This window comes from Nelumbo nucifera, chromosome 1 (genome assembly GCF_055504915.1).
Source record: "Nelumbo nucifera cultivar China Antique chromosome 1, China Antique-T2T, whole genome shotgun sequence".
Classification (NCBI taxonomy): domain Eukaryota; kingdom Viridiplantae; phylum Streptophyta; class Magnoliopsida; order Proteales; family Nelumbonaceae; genus Nelumbo; species Nelumbo nucifera.
The window spans coordinates 16,248,194-16,266,954 of record NC_142649.1 but is presented as its reverse complement, the minus strand read 5'-3'; the positions used below and the strand labels follow the sequence as shown (position 1 = coordinate 16,266,954).

Below are 18,761 nucleotides of genomic sequence, written 5' to 3'. Positions count from 1 at the left end.
AACTTTAAACAAATCTTGAGCCAGGAAGAGAGCTGGATTGAGCATTTCTGGTGTTATGTTTGGAAAACAGGGGATGAGGCTTGAGCTTGGCTTCAGGAACTTTGGGATTTCAAGTAGAACAAGTGTATTATAGAAGTCGGGAAACTGTTCCTCCCCTTTCAAGCTCGAGTTAGGCCTCTATTTATTGAGGAAAAGGGAGGGAGATGGGTTTGAAATTCGTCCAGCTACAGTGTTTGTGATTCAACAGAGTTCTTTCACTGAAATAGGCAAAGATTTTGAAAGAGAAAAGCCTATAGTTAACCCTTCTTTGTGTAACAAATTTTCTCAAATTTGGAAGACTTCTTATGGATTTCGTGCATCCAATGAGGGATTGGGGTGTGTCAGACGTTGCAGCCCATATTTATGGTTGACAATGGTAAAAAACATAAATTTGATGAACTTTTAAATGGGGTTTTGTCATTTCTTAGTTTCAAGTGGGGGTCTGTTTGGTATTTTGAGCTTTTTAAGTCTATTATGCTCAAATTCATTGGTCTAAATGTTTTAATGGGGTCAAGTAAGGACTTGACGTCTGTCCCCACCCTCTTAAGATCCTAGGTTGGACAACTGATGTGGCGATTCAATTTGGTGCGTCGAAATAGTGCCTTCCTAGTTTAACGGTTAAACGGGTGAATTAAGATGTGAAATTTGATGTGCTGGGGTTTTTTGGGTCTTCGAACACGGTGGCAAGGTTTGATTGGTCAAATAAGGCTTGGATGATGGAGATTCGTGATAGATCAACTTTTAATCAATACGATTCGTCAAAATGGAATCAAGGCTTGATGTTGGGTCAAACAAGGGAATTTTGGGATAAAATTTGGTGAGTAGGTATGGATTGGGCTTATGAGGGTGTTGGAAGAGTTTGATCATGTTAGGTGTGTATAGATCATGGGTTTTAGGTTCAATGAGGGTTATAGTGTTATACGCATCGAAATGAAATCTCTAGTGGATGATTGGCTAAATCCAGGAATTTAGGGTTGAAATTTTGTGTGATTGGTTGTTTAAGGATTTTGTTTCATGTGATGGAGTTTGATTGGGGATCAAGTATGGTGATGTGGCATAATCAAGATCATCGAAAGGGAATCACGTAGATTTAATAGTGGATTTATAGAAATTTGGCATGTTTTAAAGTGATTGGCATGGTCCGATCGGGAATCTAGAATGTAGGAGATGGGTCAAAGAAGGGACCGAGCAAAATTCAGGTGTTAACACTAATAAATTCACAAATGGTGGGAATTAGGCAATCTACTTTGAAGAATGGAACATGGGGTTGATTTTTAAAGGTAAAAACCCTTGATGTTCAGAGGTATGGATCGAAAGACTGAGGTTGGGGATAATTTCGTCCAAAAACATCCTAAATGATGACATGGAACTTGTTTATCAAGTTACAAGTAGGGGGATGCAGTGGGATTTTGAAAGAATGAGAGGGTTATAACAACTGTCAATTTAATATACAAGCTTTACTGGGTTTAAAATTTGTTGGCTAGGCTGCAACGACTTGGGATCTACTACCCACAAGTTGTACCCACATCCATACCCAGCACCACTACCACGTATTGGGAATATCTCTCCATGAATGACAAGGGAGATATTCCCAATGCGCAGTTGTCATGTCTCGTGGGTAAAGATGTGGGAACATCTTGTGGGTAGCAGATCCGAGCTTGGTTGCAGCAACATCATTTTGCTAATAATATTTGGTGAAAAATCAAGAGTAAAAATCATTTATCAATCAGTCATTTGAAGGATTGTCGACTTCAATATCTTTAATAGCTTATCTAGAGGAATTGGATTTGTCCACAACAAAAACTGTCCCAACACACTTCCAACATGATCTACTAGGTTATGGGCAATTGAATTTGCCATTCTGTTAATATGGTTAATACATATATTATAAAAAAAAATTGAGAAGACTCATAATATGATGTTTAAGATAACTTGTCTCCCAGTGGCCTTCCATATTGCTATTAATAGTTTGCACCATTCTTACAGAGTTGTAAAACATAAGGGGTCGTTTGACAAGTCTTTTTTGAAAGATCTTCTGGAAGTTTTGACAGTCAAAAGACGATGTGAGCTTTTGTATCAAGATCTTAACAGTTTGAAGACCGTTTGGTTAAGATGTGTCTATTCACACATCTTTCTGCATGAAGATGAATTGAAAAAAAGGCGAAAAGCTCCATTTAGAACTTCCCAAAAATATTCTGAAATGGATTTTTTGCATTTTTTTCGAGGTTGTGCTTTTCGACGACTAGATCTTTTTCTAACTAAATGGGAAAATATCAAAACCCGAACTGCCAAACTTTAAAAAGCTGACAGCCTACGTGAAAAGATGCACCAAGCTGGGCTAAGTATAGAGCTGATACTTCGGCTAGCTTATTGGCTGTCCGTGTAGAGCCTGAAGCGACTGCTCCTTCCTACTCTCCCCAACCGGCACTCCCACTTAATACATAATAAGGGTAGCTGAACTACACCAAATCAGATCCACGCTGGCCCGACATGCATCACCGTACCGCTTGAAGCCCAAAAATGAATAAGTGAACAATCCGACCCGATTTAAAAGCTTTTCGTTTCTTTACCGGTTCAATACACGGTGGGATGTGTCAATGAAATCTGATCCATTATATCTTACCCGAGAACAGGGTCCGAGGCTGAAGTTCCTGTTCTTCATCTGATCATGAAACAGATATGGATCGGGTTATAGTTCGGAATTTCTGATAGAACTGATATGACATAAATCAACGTTCCCAGCAGCTGTATCTTCTGCTGCCAAAGATGCCATTCTTCAAAACTCCTTTCAATGGTTACGCCGTGAAATTCAGCCCCTTCTACGAGAACCGCCTAGCCGTCGCCACCGCGCAAAACTTCGGCATCCTCGGCAACGGTCGCGTCCACGTTATAGACCTCACTCCCGCCGGTCCCATCGCCGAATTTTGCGCCTTCGATACAGCCGACGGCGTTTACGACTGTACCTGGTCCGAGGACAATGACAACCTCCTCGTCACTGCTATCGCCGATGGCTCCGTCAAGCTCTGGGACCTCTCCCTTCCACCCACCGCCAACCCCATCCGCTCCCTCCATGAACACTCCCGCGAAGTCCACTCCGTCGACTGGAACCCCGTCCGTCGCGACTCCTTCTTAACCTCATCTTGGGACGACACCGTCAAGCTCTGGACCGTCAATCGCCCCGTCAGTGTCCGCACCTTCAAAGAACACGCCTACTGCGTCTACTCCTCCGTTTGGAACCCTCGCCACGCCGACGTATTCGCTTCCGCCTCTGGCGACTGCACAGTTCGCATCTGGGCGTCCGCGAGCCCGCATCGACGATGATCCTCCCGGCCCATGAATTCGAGATTCTCTCCTGTGATTGGAACAAGTACGACGATTGTGTTATTGCCACTGCCTCTGTCGATAAGTCTATTAAGGTCTGGGATGTGAGGAATTTCCGTGTTCCCATCTCCGTGCTTAATGGGCATACTTACGCTGTGCGGAAGGTCAAGTTTTCGCCTCACCGAGATAGCTTGATTGCGTCGTGCTCGTATGATATGACTCTTTGCTTGTGGGATTACCGGGTGGAGGATGCGCTTGTTGGGAGGTACGATCACCACACTGAATTTGTGGTTGGCGTCGATATGAGTGTGCTGGTTGAAGGGCTTTTGGCGAGTACTGGGTGGGATGAGCTCGTTTATGTTTGGCAGCATGGGACTGACCCAAGAGCACCATGAAAGGACAATACTTGATTTCTTTTTCTGTCTGTTAGAACCAGCAGCAGACCATCAATTGCATTTGCAAGCAAGAGTTATTACTGCAATACTTGTTGGGGAAATGTGGGGAATCTTATCGGGTATGTTATTGCAGTAAATTGGGATTTTTGTTTTTTTTTGAAGATTGTTAATTATAAATATCAATCAATGATTTGTATAATACTCTCCCAGTATATTGAATCATAATAAAATGGGTTTATTCTTCATCGCAATGTGCAATTTATTCAGTTTTCATAGCATCTTTTGAACTCTGCACTTCAGTTTTCATCGCAATGTGCAATTTATTCAGTTTTCATAGTATCTTTTGAACTCTGCACTTCAGTTTTCATCACAATGTGCAATTTAGTTTTGAACTCTGCACTTCTTTTTGTTGCTTCTAAGCACCATATTAATGCATTAAGTTTCTGTTATTACCCTGACATTTTTCTCAGCATTTTCATGGCAATGCGATTAAGGAATACTTTATTCAGTTTCCATAGCATCTTTTGTTGAGCAATCAGCAAGCGACAATGTAGTTTTGCCCTGTTCATAACATCTCTTTCTAGTTAAACAGGAATATCATGTATCCAGCCTTATGATTGTCTACGATTCTAGTGAAACCAAGCATTTAAATTTTGATGGGGTTGCTGAAACTTAGGCATACCTTTTGGTTTTTGGAGTCATTAAGATGATATCTTTGGCGAATGATTATCTTTAGAGGGAAACAAATAAATAGGAAAGATATTGAAGGGATTTTTGGGCTTGCCTTTGGGGGCCATTTACTGGCCCTGTGTGGGGTCTGTTGGTGGAGGGGTCTGGAAGGAGATTAGCTTGGTTGGATATAAAACATAATTGAAGTAAATACTAAAGAGTGCACCAGCTACCCTGCCAGTCTTTCTTTCTTCCTTTTCTATTCTGCCATTGGGCATAAATATTGGAAAAGAGAGAAACTTTCTATAGGATAACGGAAATGATAGAATTATCACTTAGTGGACTGGTCTCCAGTGTGCGCATCTAACAAGAATGAAGGACCAGAATGAGATCAATACGCTTCAATGAACTAGAACCTCGTTTCATTGATGAGTCCAACATGCTTTAGCAGAGGGTGGAAATGTATGGGTGCATGGAGCATGTATTGGCAATGTTTGCCAATTATGGAACCCTATGGTGTTTGGTGACTTGGTCCCTCATTCATTGGTGCTTGACTCAATTTAGAAATCTCCTCTCCTTTGAAGTGGGAAGTGGTGCCCGCATTCACTTCTGGAAATATAAATGGTTTAGAGGTGTCCCTTTTCATCATTGTAGGCAGTCCTAGGTGACAGTGGAATGTTTCTGCCTAGGCAATTGAATATAACAATGACAACCTAAGTTCTAGATTTCTTCTCTGTATATAACTAGGAAAATAACAATGCTTTTTTTTTATTAAATAACAAGTGAATTTCATATCAGAAGTCAGAACCTGGAAAATCATCATATCTACATGAAATAGCATTTTAAATCTATTAATTCTAATACTTTAGATGTAGTATTGTAATATAATATGGATTTAATAGAGCAACTTCATGCCAAAAATCCATTATCAACAGAGAAGGCAATAAGTTTGTGCTAATAAAAGGTTTAAGAGATGGAAATGGAGTAATGAAAAGGAAAAACAGTGGGGGTAGCCCCTATTATATTAATTAGAGGGTGAGTAATTGCTTAAAAAAGAAGAAAAATGAAGAGGTCCTCTTTTATCCTCTCTCTTTCACTCTATCATCAAAACCCTTGGATTTTTATGTTTCAATAATAAAAGACTAAAAAAAATAAGATTAATATTTGATAGGATGTATAAACACACATTCTAATAAGATGCACCAATAGTAATAATATTACAATAAGGTGCCCACTTTGTAATTTTTGTTGCCCAGGTGGTTGTCTATTTGTCTTATTGCCTAGGTGGACACTGATAGGCCCCCAATTAACTTTACGTATGCTAGGAAGGGGAAAGGTCAGCTTTTGGCTAAGGGGGGAAATAATTGAATATGGGGGCAATTATAGCTGGAGGGAATAAGGAGAGTCTTGAGGCATTTATAGCTATGTCAGTTAGGAATAAGAAGAGTATGGGCATTTATAACTTGGCCAGTTGGGCATTTATTGAGGGAGTCAGTTATGCTGTGAGAAGAGTATAAGAAGGGGCTTTGGGGGATGGGGGAGATCGGCTTTGATTGAGTGCAGAATACTGTGAGTGATTGGGAGAGCCAGCGGTCTCTCGAAGAACCGACCAACTGTCACTGTTCTTCTTTTCTTCTGAATGAATACCAGTTTCTTTGTTGATATTCGAGTTGTGTGAATTCTGCTGTGAGTCTAAGAATTGTGTGTAAAGTTTCTGGGACCTAACAGTGGTATCAGAGCTCGTCTTTCCTCGGCCATGGTGACAGTTAAGGAAGTGGCATCGCAGGTGGAGGGTTTCGAAGAACGCTTGACTTCTCTGCATTCTGAATTTCGTGTGGAGATGGATGGCTTACGCAATGAGATTCAACGACTCGATCCAGAAAAGGTAGCAGTTGGACTTTCGAAGATCTCGTCTCTAGAAAGGTCGGTACAATCTCTGGAAGGAGGCGTTCAAGATTTGGTGAGACGTTTTGATCTGTTGCTTCAACAACAGGCGTATTCAGCTCCTTTGTCCACAACTGACATTGCTCCTCCTTTAGTCACATCGAGTCGTGCGGCATTTCTGACGTCTTCTTCGATGCCGGTGTTGGAACATACTCCTGATTCACTTCCCAGGAAGTTGGAGTTACCCATTTTTGATGGGGAAAATCCAGACAGCTGGCTTTTTCGTGCGGAACGCTATTTTGAGATTAATGGATTGTTTCCGGCAGAGCGTTTGCGTGCTGCAGTTGTCTATTTAGAGGGCGATGCATTGGCGTGGTACTACTGGGAAGATGGTCAACGACCTTTTTGTGGTTGGACAGAATTCAAAGATCTCCTCCTTGAACGTTTTCGATCAACTCAGGAGGGTAATTTACAGGAGCAGCTCTTCTCGTTACATCAGCCTTCTACTATTAAGGAATATCGTCGCTAATTCGAGGTGCTCTCTGCTCCCCTACGAGACCTGCCTGTAATCAGTCCGAATAAGAGCAAGTGTTTTGGGCTGATAGAAAACTCCAGTTAGGGATGAATCAGAGTCCCGATTTAGGGATTATACTGGGCACTTGGCAGCACTGACATTAGCCAAGGAACTAAGTTTTGCTGGAAAACTCAGCACTAATACAGCAAGAGGCTGCTGGGTTGGAGGAAGAGGCTTCAATTCTACAGGTGGTTTTAGTTGGAAGTGGTCTGACAATGCAACACATTGGAATGAGTCCATCTCCCCTGGGGCACCATTTCACTCCAATGGCTCCAATTCATCATGCAAAGGCATTAATCTAATCAATACATGTACATCGGTGACTAATGGCCAGCCAACCCTTGTGGGTGAGAGATGCAACAACTCTCATGAGTTCATCTATATGCTTGATATAGAGAACAAATGCTACCACCTGCGCCGCCACAAGGAGTATCTTATCATCCTTGCAACTGTTAGTGGGATGATCCTTTGCACAACTTTGGCTGTTGTAATTTGGTTGCTTGCATACAGGAGGAGCAAGAGGCGCAGAAGGTCTTGCAAAGCATCTAATCCATCGACATCTACATCAGTTACCCCATCATGGAAAGTCTTCAGCAATGAGGAACTGAGGCTAATTACAAAGAATTTCAGTGAAGGTAACCGTCTTGTTGGAAATGCCAAGACTGGTGGCACATATAGTGGGCTTTTACCTGATGGAACAAGGGTAGCAGTCAAGAGATTGAAAAGGTCTAGCTTTCAAAGAAAGAAGGAATTTTATTCAGAGACTGGAAGAGTTGCAAAGCTCCATTATCCTGCTGCCGTGCGCGGTGTGCGTCCATCCACTATGCCTGGAGTTACTGGTTGGAAGTGCTTATTCATTGGCAGGACCTGCCTGATTTTGAAGATTCTTGGGAGCCTTTTGACTTACTTCGAGACCAGTTTCCTCATTTTAACCTTGAGGACAAGGTTAGACTTTGGGCGGCGGGTAATGATAGGCCCCCAATTAACTTTACGTATGCCAGGAAGGGGAAAGGTCAACTTTCGGCTAAGGGGGGAAATAATTGAACATGGGGGCAATTATAGCTGGAGGGAATAAGGAGAGTCTTGAGGCATTTATAGCTATGTCAGTTAGGAATAAGAAGAGTATGGGCATTTATAACTTGGCCAGCTGGGCATTTATTGAGGGAGTCAGTTATGCTGTGAGAAGAGTATAAGAAGGGGCTTTGGGGGATGGGGGAGATAGGCTTTGGTTGAGTGCAGAATACTGTGAGTGATTGGGAGAGCCGGTGGTCTCTCGAAGAACCGACCGACTGTTGCTGTTCTTCTTTTCTTCTGAATGAATACCAGTTTCTTTGTTGATATTCGAGTTGTGTGAATTCTGCTGAGTCTAAGAATTGTGTGTAAAGTTTCTGGGACCTAACAGGTGGTTGTCTGTTCTGCTTTGTAATTTTTGTTGCCCAGGTGGTTGTCTATTTGTCTTATTGCCTAGGTGGACACCTAGTTACCTATATGGCTCTCTTTATCATTCAGACTAGGTACCCCACTAAGGGTGCCTTGTTACCTTGGCAGGTGCCTACTCAAGTGATAATGCCTTGACAACTATGTCCTTTTTGTGATGTCTTTCTAGTTCTCAACTATGATACCCAAGTACCTCTACATGTCTAGCATATTGATCTCAGACACCATAGAGACCTGATACTACACCAGGTATTGCATGGAAACTTCTAGATATATTGTATGAAATTAACACTTTTAGATTACATAAAATGGTATGTTATAACAATTCATACCGTAAAAGAATCTTGACATGATAAAAATTTAACTAAATTCAACAAGATTCAAGTCTTAACAAATGACACGTAGCTTAAAAATTAGATATAAGCATATTGTATGGGATAGACATACTTATCCAGGATATTATAGAAGGTTGTATTCCCATTTTTTTGGTAGGCAAATCAGCTACAGAACAGGAGGCAGCCCTTCCCAAACCTCTAAACCCTGAAACCTGGTGAAGGCAGGACTTGATCCCCGGTCTGCTACAACCAGCTATAGACTTTACCAGAAAGCTAGCTCACTCCTTCAAGTTGTATTCCCATTTTCTATATCTGTGTTTATTGGTATCTGTATCTGGGAATAATAGGTTCGCAACCTTATTACCTTATTTATCATGCCATCAATAAGAGATGCCACTGCTGTTTTGATATGGCAACCAGTGAGGTGTTGCATTCCCATTTTCCGTATTTGTGTGTATTGGTATCTGTATCTGGGATAATTGGTTACTGACCTTATTTAACATGTCATCAATAAGGAAGGGATGCCACTGCTGTTTTGATATGACAACCAGTGAGATGTTCTATTCCCATTTTTCATATCTCTGTGTATTGGTATCTATATCTGGGTATGATAGGTTCCCAACCTTATCTAACATGCCATCAATAAACTGGTGAAGTGTTGTGGTACCCCTGGTTTAGAAGACACATTCATGATTGGGCAGCTGATTTACTTGGGTTGCTTGTTAGATTTCAGAAAACCAAGATTCTAATCAGTGATGATAGGAGAGTTTGGGATCCAGACCTAAATTGAGTGTTTTCTGTTTAGTCATCCTACTTGGTTTGTGTTGGAGGTAGAGATGGTGCTCCCTTTCAATAAAAATGGATCTGGGCTCTGAATATTTTCTGTACAGTTTGCTTCTTTATGTGGACTGCGTACTTGGATAAGATCCTTATTGTTAGTCACTTGCTATCAAGGGAAGAAGTAACTAAAGCTCATCTGCTCATGTACTTTATGTAGCAACCTTGAGGAATCCCACCTCTTGATCTATTTTGACCATTTCATTATGGTATAGCTAGCATTCAATGCTATATGGAGATGAATGCCAGAATCAAAATCTGACACATGTCCAGAAGTCTGACTCAGGAAGATGAAGAAACAAGGACTCATGGATACATCCATGGAAATGTATATTTGTTGAATTTTAACATTATAAACCTATAGAAAAATGTATAAATATTATCTTTGTTACTTAATGACATACTAAAGGAAAATTGATGTGTCTAATATGGACACTTCATCTGGCTGCATTTTGTGAGATTTCTTGGTTGGGCAAAAATAAGCCATTCCATTTTATTTGTCTTCAATTATCAATGACTGGTTAATTAGAAGATCCAATGGTAAAGGACAACCTTTCTAATCTTGTGCAATTTCTGACGTTTTGGCCTTTATAGAAGGAAACAAATAGTAACAAATCCAATGGCAAAAGGTTGCACCATTGCAGAGTTAACACTTATTTCGAAAGTAAAAGCAGCTTATTTATTGTTTGGTCTTTATCTTGGTGGAATCCAAGGACTTAAAATTCAGAATCTGTACAATATTATTACTATCATTCTTGCTTCTAGCAATGGATGTGGACACATATACTGTGCAGTTGATTAGTCATGATACAGGGACATTTTTTTTTTCTGCATAGGGTGTTCACCTCGGGGGCATTCTTTGGTGCAGTGGTAAAACCTTGGGCTGACAAGCATGAGAATGTGGGTTTGAGTCTGAGGGTGGCTACTTTGTGTGATAAATGCTGAAGACTAGGTAATAGCTTGGCAGATAGCTTAGCCAAGCAAGGGGTACATGGAACACATGTTTTGGACTCAAATGTAGTACTGATTTGGGACAGCTTCTATAGCTGGTAGCTGGTTCCTTTAGCATTGAAGAGGGTTGAGTATGGTTTAGTGGTTTAGAACAACACCATTGGCAATTTAGCATTGAAGACGATTGACTTGGCTCTGCTTCTCTTTCCTTTTAGTGAGAGATTGTATTCTTCATGTCATGAAAAACAAAGATTATTTTTTTGAGGTCCTCAAGATTGATAATTTGATTTCGAGGTGCAAGACCAATATGTAAAGGAAGTTGAGTTTGTTCTTGAGTTCTACAGTGCTTCTAATTCTAAAGTGGCAACAATTATGGCTCAGAATGATGTTATATCTGTTTGTCATGATTTGTGTGTGGGTGGCCCTGATAACCAATCTACTGGCATCATCCAATCGGTAACAACTCAATTGATACTCATCCAAATTCATGTGCCTTTTTTAATAAATCCATTTGGGTTTCTTACTGGCTAAAGTTTTTCAGGTACAATACCTTTCTGGTACCATAGAAATTGCCTTAAGCAATTGGTTTTATTAATCTATTCTCGGACATTTCAAACTGCCTATATTCTTCGGCTTCTCTTATGCAACTCTGCTCATGGTCAAGAATTTTTATTCTCATTTTCTCACCCAAATGAACAAAAGCCTGAATAGCCCAACATTTTGATCATTTCTATCTACATATAATATGAATGGCTTTTTTCATTTATTCTATGAATCTATTCCTAGACATTTCAAACTGCTTTTTCGTTCTATGGATCTATTCTTAGACATTTCAAACTGCCTTTACTCTTCAGTTTCTCTATGTAACTCTAATCATGGTCAAGACTTTATAATTGTTAGACAGTTGTATGCCCTTAGCTTTAATCAGAAATATGTACATTATGAATTTATTGTAAATGAATAAAGTATACTTTTGATTCATGTTTCTGTGATGTGTTTCTGTGTAATACCCTTAAATTTGACACTTAATGATACTTGTGTTAGTTTAGAATGTTCATAGTCATTGGGTAAGTTTAAGGAGATTTATCCTGTCAAGGCTGACACTGGTGTGCTGCCAACTGTTGGGGTGGCTTGTCTCAGCTACCAGGGTGAGACTCGAAGCACATGCAGTGTAGGATTAATAGAACCTTTGAACCGGACCGGATTTCTAGTATTGCCCTAGACCTTGGAGATAGATGGGCAAAACTGAAAAGTTACACCTAACCCCTAGACTCGATTATGATACTGCACAAGGTGTCAGATTGGGCTGTCTTTGATGTACCAATCAGTGAGATCCTTAGCGGGGGTCAAAACCTGGGTATGTTGGGACAGTCCGAGAATTCATCTGAGTGGGTGATCATAGTGACAGGATCAGCCCTTTTGTCAAACAAAGGTAATGATCGGGGATGCACTCTGTCTGATGGAAACCAAGACTGTCGGCAGCCGATTTCAATTGTTGAGACTTTGTTTTGCAAAATATATTTATATAAAGATATATATATATATATATATGTTATGGTTTCGAAATGATTTGCAAAAGGTTTTAATTCCCGGAATCCATGTAAGTAGATAGTGCAACACTGTTCCTTGCAGTCGAGTGAGAGGTTCTCCCTTGTCGGGCAGTGTTTGATCATTATGGGCTGAGAGGTTAAGTGTAAGACCATTGAAGATAACACCTGATGGGCTAATTTTGCATCTGCCCACACTCCTTGGGTGTTACAAGGTGGCTTGGCCTAAGGACCACTTAGGGTAAGTATTGGGCCCATAGAACCCATGAGATGGGTTTCAGGGGGTGCACTATCCATAACAGTGTATTCGGCCAGGCCTTATAACAAAGGCTGGGCTGAACCCATGTGGCTAATGTGTAGATCAATGTTTGGGTTCCACGCCATACAAGGAAGCCCAACTGGGCAGCAATTTGGAAGGCTAAGTGAGTACATAACCTTAAATGGGCCTTAAGCCCATTTCGAACTGGGCTGATTTGATCAGTCAATTAAAAGGGGCGAATTCTGAGATGGATCAGCTGATAGGATTGGGCCTAGACCCTATCCACTTAGAGAGTCCAAAATCTAAATGAGATTTAGATCTGGAAGCCTCCTAATTAGATTAGGAGATGACTGATCTGATCTGTAGATAAGATAAGGGTTATCATTTATCACTTAAAGGGACTTCTAATCCAAATATGATTTGGATGATTTGGATTAGCAACTCCTGCGAATGCTCTCTTGTCGCCTCCTTACTACCGCCGCCATTACCCTCAGTTCGATCTCCAGTTCTTGGGAGAAATCAAGATCTGATCTTGATTCCAATCTTTTGGGAAAAGATTGGTTGGAGCTGTACTTATAAGCCATCCAGTTGATTATTGCTAAGGGTCAAGTTCTTTTGGAAGAATATTGCTGATTCTACTCCATCCTGCACTGCGCCATCTTCAGTGGGAGCAGATTTTAGATCCTTCCTTGGGCGTGAACACCTCCATTGGGAGATATTGTTTCTCCGTATCAGATACATCCTCCCTCCTATTCCTTTTGGTTTAGATCTGATTTGATTCATGATTCAAGATTGATCATTGAAAAACATGTTTTTCTAAAATAGGGGAATTCGATTCCCTGCAAATATGGGAAAATTTTTGAAATTCGCCTAATCCATTCCGCAATACTTGGGCGTCCATGTGATGGATATCCCATCCCTTCAGTGGTATCAGAGCCATGGTTCAAATCTTGAATCAATTTAATTCAGATCTGAACCTGCGCAAATGGGCAGAAGGTGTTCTACCCGATTTGCGCAGATATGGGTTTTGGGAATTTGCTCCCAAATTTATGGGCGAATAATCTGAAATTAAATTTTATATAAATCTGATTATTGTTTAGAATAGTTCTTTATGATTTTCTTGATTTATGGGTTGTTCGTACAAGAGGAGATCGAAATTCTTGATTTGCGCAGGGAACCTGAAAGATTTGCAGTTTCTTGATTTATTCATTACATTTGGTTTGTAAATAATTTTTTTTTTTTATTTTTAGACTCAATGTATTAGGTATTCGATGTGATGTAATTTTAATAGAAATTATGTTTTCTATTTATTTTATTTTTGGATCGAAGATGGTGGCGCAAGGAAGGAGATTTCGCAAATGGGACATTCGCTACCAGCGATTTGCAGTTTGTTAAACTGCATTCTGTGATCTAACCTCTATTTTGCAGGATGGATTGTACGAACAACCCTGGATTGACTGATTCTTGTTTTCTTTTATCAGTTCTTTAATTTCGGATTATTTTTTTGAATTAAAGATTTAATTAAAAGTCAAACCCTAGACCCATTCGAACCAAGATTGGTTCAAATTGTTTGGACCGAATCTGGGGTTCGATCAAGGCTGAATATCAGCCCTAATTTTTTTGTTTAATGGGCCTAAGGATTGATAATTAATTGGATATTTAATTCGGCCCAACCTGTAAAGCATAGTTTTAAATTGTTAAAACTGCCAAATGCCCACTTCAAGAATAAAGCTATATGGGCCGAACTAGGTAACCCTAATTCAGCCCATATACCTAGATGATATTAATTGTCAATATTATGGATTAAAATGGGCTTCAAATGGGCTTTTATAGATAATTAATTGATTGGATCAATTCCTCCCTGCATGTGATGTATGGATGTGTGATGTGCTACGTTCATGGGCCTTAAGTGCTTGGCCCATGCAGATTCGACAGTGGCTCTTGCGCACACCATGGCTGAATGCACATCATTGCCATGGTGTCCCTCCTAGTCATTGGATGACCTCCCTTAATGGTGGGCCCCACACCTCCTGAAGAGGTTACGTGCGGAACCCTAGCCGATTTAGGCCCACCGAAATCTGGCTTTATGAAAGTCGGTGGGAGCCACTTTGGTTTGATGAACTCTCTAAAGGCCTTCCATTATTAGCATGAGGATAGGTCCTTCAGTAATGAGGAAACGCACCAGAAAATGGGCTATCCATTTGCTGATGGGCTTGTCCAAGTGTTTCATAAGATGATAGCGGCGTCATAGACCGATGTGGGAGGGGCTTCACCAGAAAATGGGAACTCTCTCACGGTACCTTGGCGTTCACGAATATGATGGGTGAGCACTCACTGGACAGAAATGTTTACCTGAAAACGGCTCTGAACCTTGTCTGACAGAGGCCAAAAGGAAAACTCATATGATGAGTGGATATGATCCTTCATAGAAAGGTGGTGGGGTTTTGCAGTTGAAACAGTTGGCTCCATGCACCCTATGTGGTTTCCCACATTTCCAGAGACAAGTCGCTGTCTCCGTCCCTTAGAAGGAGGGAAAAGTCAGAGATGAACAAATGAGAATGGAACATAGATTAAAATCCATATCTGTGATTTGAACATGAATCAAATAAGGTTGTGGAATGATATTTGCTGTTTTATCAGAAAATGGCAAACGGATAATTTGCAAAGCTTCTTGACGACAACAAGTTTAAGGGCCCAAACTATGCCGACTGGTACCGTAACCTAATGCTGGTTTTAACATCTGAAAAATTGGACAAGGTAGTCAAGTCTCCTGCCCCGGAACGTCCGGGTGATAGGGCTTCTGAAGCCCGTAGGAGAGAATTCCAAGATTGGGAGGATAAAAACTCCCTAGCCCGCTGCTACGTCGTTGCTTCTTTGGACAACTCAATACAGAGGCAGTTCGATCAGATCGAACTCGCTAAGGACATATTGGATAGTCTGAAAACAATGTACGAAGAGTAGAACCGTTCTACTCGGCAGAAGGTCTTGAAAATGTTCATGACCGCTCAGATGTCCAAGGGGCAGAAAGTTCACGACCATTGTCTTCGGATGATGGGATACGTTAACGAGCTGGAAGCCCATGGATCCGGGCTAGATCTTGGCACTCAAGTAGATGCCATTCTGAATTCCTTGCCCTCTTCCTTCAATGGGTTCATATTAAACTACAATATGAACAAGCTGAATGTCAGCGTCCAAGAGCTTAGCAATATGTTGCAAAGGGCTGATGACTTACTTAAGAAGGATGAGCCTGTGGTGATGCTTGTTGAAGCTAACAAAACGGGCAAGAAAAAGGGGAAGGCAAAGAAGCCTCAGAAGAAGACTACCAAGCCCAAGAAGCAGAAGAATGACAGGACAGCAGATGCATTCACTTCTGCAAACAAACCGGCCACTGGAAGAGGAACTGTCCTCAGTACCTGGAATCCAAAAAAGGTAATTTCGAATCTTGTGTCATAGAAACTAACTTATTGGTGGCTTCTGCGTCCTGGTGTATTGACTCCGGGGCTTCAACTCATGTGTGTAACTCACTGTAGGGGTTCAAGGTAAGTAGAAGGCTGAATGATGGAGAAGTGATGCTCTACTTGGGGACTTCTGCAAGCATTGCAACTACGACAATAGGCGTAGAATTAAAATTTAGAGAATGAAATATTGTACTGAAAGATTGTCTTTTTGTGCAAAATCTAAGAAGAAATTTGATTTCTGTCTCAAAATTATGTGTAGATGGATATTCTGTCTTTTTCAGTAATACGATTACTATTAAAAGAAACAATAAATTCATCGCATATGGGGAACTGGAGAACGGTCTCTATGTTCTACATCCTTCTCTAGAAACTAACATAGCCGAAACTACGTCGACCGAAATCCCCAAGAAAAGAGCATGTGATACAGTTAATCCCACGTGCCTGTGGCATTACCGATATGACCGACTTGGCCATATCGGTATTGACCGAATCACAAGACTGGTAAAGGATGGTCCTTTGGATTTTCTAACTGTAGATATCTTCCCACTTGTGAGCCTTGCCTTTGGGGTAAGATGATAAAGAGGCCATTTAACAGTAAACCTGAAAGATGTACAGGCACGCTTGACCTTATACATACTGATGTATGTGGTCCCCTGAGTGTTAGGATCCGTAACCAACACGTGTATTTCATTACATTCACCGATGACTATTCTCGGTATGGTTACGTGTACCTAATGAGACATAAGTCTGAATCCTTTGAAAAGTTCAAAGAGTTTAGACAAGAAGTCGAGAAATAGTTAGGGAGAGAAATTAAGTCCCTTCGATCAGATCGAGGCGGCGAATATCTATCTGACGAATTCAATGACTACTTAAAGGTAAACGGGATAGTATCACAGTTAGCTCCTCCTGCTACACCACAACTTAACGGTGTTTCAGAGAGGAGGAATAGGACCCTATTAGATATGGTCCGATCACTTCTCATCCATTAAAAGTTACCCACATCCTTTTGGGGATACGCATTAGAGACTGTGATATACGTGCTGAACCGGGTTCCAACCAAATCGGTTCCTAAGACTCCCTATGAGCTTTGGACCGGAAAGAAACCAAGTGTGCGACACTTGAAGATTTGGAGTTGTCCGACTCACGTTAAAAGAACGAATCCGGACAAATTGGAATCCAAGACCAGTCGTTGCCTATTCGTAGGCTACCCAAAGGGCTCAGTGGGCTACCTATTCTATGATCCAAGTGAGCAGAAGGTGTTCTGCAGTCGGAATGCACAATTTTTGGAAAATGACTACATCTTGGACAATCTTTGTCAGGAAATTTTTCTTGATAAGGAGAGCTCAGATGCAGTGGGAGGTGTCCCATAGGTTCCAGGTAGTGACCAACCTAGAAGATCTACCCGGGTGTCCAGGCCACCGGTCCGTTTTGGTTACGATCAGGATAGTTACATGGTCGAAACCTTGACTATTGAAGAGGATCCCGTAACTTATACGGAAGCTATGTTGGACATAGACTCTCTTAAATGGGTAGATGCCATGAGAGCTGAGATGGACTCAATGGAGACCAATGGAGTCTAGACTCTAGTGGATCCGCCCTCCGGGGTAAAAGCAATTGGTTGCAAATGGATCTACAAGAGGAAGAAGGGCCCCGATGGCAGGGTTGAGACCTACAAAGCTCGTCTGGTGGCAAAAGGATAAACTCAGAAAGAAGGCATCGATTATGAGGAAACATTTTCGCCCGTGGCCATGCTTAAATCCATTAGGATCATGCCAGCTGTAGCAGCTTACTATGACTATGAGATTTGGCAGATGGATGTCAAAACTGCGTTTCTGAATGGAGATCTTACTGAAGATATCTATATGCAGCAACCGCAAGGTTTTGTAGCTGCGGGTCAAGAACACATGGTCTGTAAGTTGAATAGATCCATATATGGACTCAAGCAAGCTTCTAGAAGTTGGAACATCCGATTTGACTCTACGGTCAAAAAGTTTGATTTTGAGCAAAATCCGGATGAACCCTGTGTTTATAGGAAGACCAGTGGTGACAAGGTTACGTTTCTGGTTCTATATGTAGATGACATTCTGCTCATTGGGAATGATGTAAGAATGTTAACTACGATAAAAGTATGACTATCACAGCAATTCTCCACGAAAAAGATACAACATGGAAAACTCCAAGAAAGGAAATGTTCCTTTCAGGCATGGAGTCAATCTCTCCAAGAAGATGTCTCCAAAGACTTCTGAGGAGATCGAGAGCATGAAAGACGTTCCCTATGCCTCAGCCGTAGGGAGCATCATGTATGCCATGCTGTGCACTCGTCCTGACATCGCCTAGGCAGTGAGTGTAGTAAGCAGATTCCAGGCCAACCAAGGGCAGGAGCATTGGACTGCTGTGAAATGCATACTTAAGTACCTTCGAAGGACAAAAGAGTTTTGTCTGATATTCGATGATAGTTCACTACAGATCCAAGGGTATACAGATGCAGATTTCCAGTCGGATCTGGATGATAGAAAGTCTACATCTGGATATGTTTTCACGATAGGATCGTGTGCTGTTTGCTGGAAAAGCAGCAAACAGGGGTCCACAGCAGACTTCACAACCGAGGTCGAATACATTGCTGCAAGTAAAGCTGCCAAGGAAGCCATGTGGATGAAGAAGTTCGTTCACGAATTGGGAGTAGTACCGACCAACACATCGCCCATCCCATTGTTGTGTGACAACAATGGAACGATTGCTCAGGCTAAGGAGCCACGAGCCCACTCGAAGTCGAAGCACATCGAGAGGAAGTACCACGTACTCCGGGAGATTGTTGGTAGAGGGGACATCTTGATTCAGAAGGTAGCATCAGCGGAGAATGTAGCAGACCCATTGACTAAGCCACTGACACAGAAAGTGTTCGAGAAATACGTGGAAAGTATGGGACTCCGGCTTATACCAGATTGGACCTAAGTGCAAGTGGGAGCTATTAGACAGTTGTATGCCCTTAGCTTCAATCAGAAATATGTACATTATGAATTTATTGTAAATGAATAAAGTAGACTTTTGATTCATG

At 41.3% G+C, this 18,761-nt stretch overlaps 1 pseudogene; it reads left to right on the top strand.

The window, feature by feature from the left end:
• Positions 1-2,642: 2,642 nt before the first annotated feature.
• LOC104611585 (uncharacterized) lies at positions 2,643-4,003 on the top strand (annotated as a pseudogene).
• The last annotated feature ends 14,758 nt before the right edge of the window (positions 4,004-18,761 follow it).